Source organism: Sinocyclocheilus anshuiensis, unplaced genomic scaffold (assembly GCF_001515605.1).
Source record: "Sinocyclocheilus anshuiensis isolate Anshui unplaced genomic scaffold, SAMN03320099.WGS_v1.1 scaffold1280, whole genome shotgun sequence".
NCBI classification, from domain to species: Eukaryota; Metazoa; Chordata; class Actinopteri; order Cypriniformes; family Cyprinidae; genus Sinocyclocheilus; species Sinocyclocheilus anshuiensis.
The window spans coordinates 368744-371956 of NW_015546075.1; the positions used below are offsets into that span (position 1 = coordinate 368744).

The 3213-nt window shown below is 37.1% G+C and overlaps 1 protein-coding gene across 1 annotated transcript in view; it reads left to right on the plus strand.

The window, feature by feature from the left end:
* The window catches only part of LOC107699871 (extracellular serine/threonine protein kinase FAM20C-like), a 37172-nt gene that overhangs the window by 26803 nt on the left and 7156 nt on the right, over window positions 1-3213 (plus strand). The window lies entirely within an intron of this gene.

The window sequence follows — 3213 nt, forward strand, 5'->3', positions numbered from 1 at the left end:
GCCCACTGCTCTGGGTGTGTGTTCACTGCTGTGTGTGTGTGCACTTTGGATGGGATAAATGCAGAGCACTAATTCCGAGTATGGGTCATGTCACTTCACTTCACTTTTTCACTTTATTTGATGAAAAACGTACTATTGAACAGAGGCAGATATATGCAGATGCTATGTGCTGTCACCGCAGTGGAGGCCTTGTCTGAGTCAAGTGCATGGGCACAGTGGTGCTCAATAAGTGCTTAGAGACATAATACTACACTGCAGTACATTAGACAGTGAGCTTTCATAATAGCTATGATAACATGCTGATGCAGTATCCAGAGTACTGAAATCAATGTGAAATTGTGGTACATTTCCACAAGTACACAGGTGTTTCCTTGGGACACTTTTATGTCCAATCATAATTTTTTATTAAAACTAGCAGATTTCAGTTTTGTTTTTGTTTTTGTTTTATGTCTTGGCTGCTTCTTTTAAAATGTGGTATAAATATACGAATATACACTGCTGATCAAAAGTTTGGGTTGGGTAAGATTTTTGAATGTTTTTTTTTTATGCTCACCAAGGCTGCATTTAGCTACTCCAATCTAATTCTTCAGAAATCTTTATAATATGCAGATTTGGTGCCCAATGGAACATGTCTTATTTTTATCAATGTTGAATACAGTTGTGCTACTTTGTGGAAATAGTGATACATATTTTTTCAGGATTCTATAATAAATATAAAGAATAGTATTTATTTGAAGTAGAAATCTTTTGTAACATTATAAATGTCTTTACTGTAAGTTTTGCTCAATTTAATGCATTTTTGCTGAATAGATGTATTAATTTCTTTCAAAAGATTATACTGACCCCAAGCTTTTGAATGGTAGTGTTTTTTTTATCTTAAAATATGACAATCCATTCTGAAAATATTATTACCTTTGTAAATGAGGAAAACTTTAATAGAATCCATATTTATTGACTGAAAATATTATGAATTGTTATACAAATTACAACCATAGTCCTGTTGATTGACATCATTTTTATTCAAACCAAAAATTTTGCACCTATTAAAGTTCTTTGTAATATTGTACTTGTGTACTTGTTTACCAAGGAGACAATAGAGTTAGTTAAAGAGCCTGAGATTAAATGTGAATCATTGTGATGTGTGAAGAAATATCTCTTTTGAACAGAACATTTTCATAGTGCATCTCCATTGTGCATTTTCCAGTCAGGCTGTAAATTTGTGAAAATATTTTGTATATATTTGAATCATCTTGAGTACATATTTAAAATATTTTTTTAGTCAGTAAACAAAAATATCATTGTTAGTGCACAAATTAAATAAATTAGTAAGAGTGATAAGTGTTTTAGGGGACTTCATTTTCTTAAAGTCCACAGGGCCAAAAGTGCCCGTAGATAAAGAAACACCCGTACACACTTCTCCGCCAATTAAACATTTGAGTGTCTGGGGGCAAGGGTCCAACGAGTTCATCACAAGGACGCTTCTGGGTTCGGTGCAGTAGTAGGCCTGTTTCTTCCGGCAGAAACACAAATCCAGGCCTTCGTGCCTGAAAAGAGATTCACAGTTGGCGACGGAGCGATATTATCCGGGGCTCTGAGGAGCGGACTGCAGAAGAATGTGAAGTTGGAGACTCTCGTTTGGCAGGTCCCTTGCTGTGTTATTTAACGATTGGTGAGCATGTCAGCCTCACAGCTGCGCCTTAAACGACTGCCGCCAGCTGAGGACGATACTTGAACACCTGATTTTGCCAAGATAAGGATCTGTTTCCATTACAGAGCTGGCACTCTTCACACCAGCTACCTTGTCTTTTGTTCAGACTGACTTGTTTGCCACAAAGACGTTGGGATGTGACATGATTCACTTTCCAGAAAAGTTATTGTTTTGAACCGTCTTCTTGCATGATAAAGACTGTTGAGAAAGGAGAAATCCCAGCTGGATTTAATTGTTCTGACATTCGGACAGCATTCAGAGAGAGAGAGAGAGAAGGGAAGAGAGTAGAGAGAAATCTCAAGTATGTTTGAAATGGAGTCTGCTGAAAACATTTCAGCGGGACTGTATGAAGTCGGGCTGTTGGGTAAAAATAGTTCCTCTGGCTCTTGTCTGTGGAGAAATGTTTGCCTGGAACTTGATATGTCCTCCATTGACCTACAAGTATTGATTAAACAATATTGTTTTCATATTGTTTGGTCTGTTATTAACTGCTCATGTACAATATCATAATTTTGGATGTTAAAAGTTTTGTGGCTTTAAATCCATGTCAGTTATCTTTAAAGCCATCTGTATGCTAGTGTACTCCTAAATGCTAACAAAATTAACCTTCTGCACTACACAGATTTTTTTCCAATGAAATGCTATCGGAGAAGAATGTCCCTCCCCCTTAAACCAACTGCAACTCACTAACAGTAGCAACTAGCAGATCATGGTTCATGGCCAATTGATTTTTTTAAAAAGGGACAAGCTATTTGATATGTTCTGTCCAAACAACCTCTTTCCATAGCAAGTACATAATACAGGAAGGTAAACGGTGTTCTTCAAGCAATTTCATGGTCTTTAATAGAACAGTCATTAGCATTAAAGGGTTAGTTCACCCCAAAATGAAAATTAGGCTGCGTTTTACTCACCCCCGATGCATCCTAGGTGTATATGATTTTCTTCTTTCAGATGAATCCAGTCAGAGTTATATTAAAAATTGTAAGACTTTCTTCCAGACATCAATCCAGAAATAATGGAGGGGCGTCTCTTAAAGTTTTCCTGACAGGGTGCATAGGCGGAGCGTGTGTAAGGCTGGCCACAGCGAGTTGGGGCAAAAATGCCACTAAATTGGACAAAAATTCCCCTGCACAAATTAAATATATTACGACTGTTGGTAACAAAATGAAAATGAATAGAAAGTGTCGATTGCGGCATTAAATTAAGATCTGCTCATGTTGCACCGAATTTCATTTTAGGTGTTTTTACAGTGTTGCGCATTATAACCAATCACATGCAATTCTGTTGAGCTTAGGAATGCAATGGCCATTGCAGAGTTTTGAGTGCACGCGCGTTCGCTGACTGAATTCCGGACGCGCAGATGTATGTACAAGAGATTCATTTCACAGTGTTGACAGCTTAAAGGGGTCATATGATGTTGCTAAAAAGAACATTATTTGGTGTATTTGTTGTAATGAAATGTGTTTATGCGGTTTAAGGTTCAAAAAACATTATTTTCCACATAC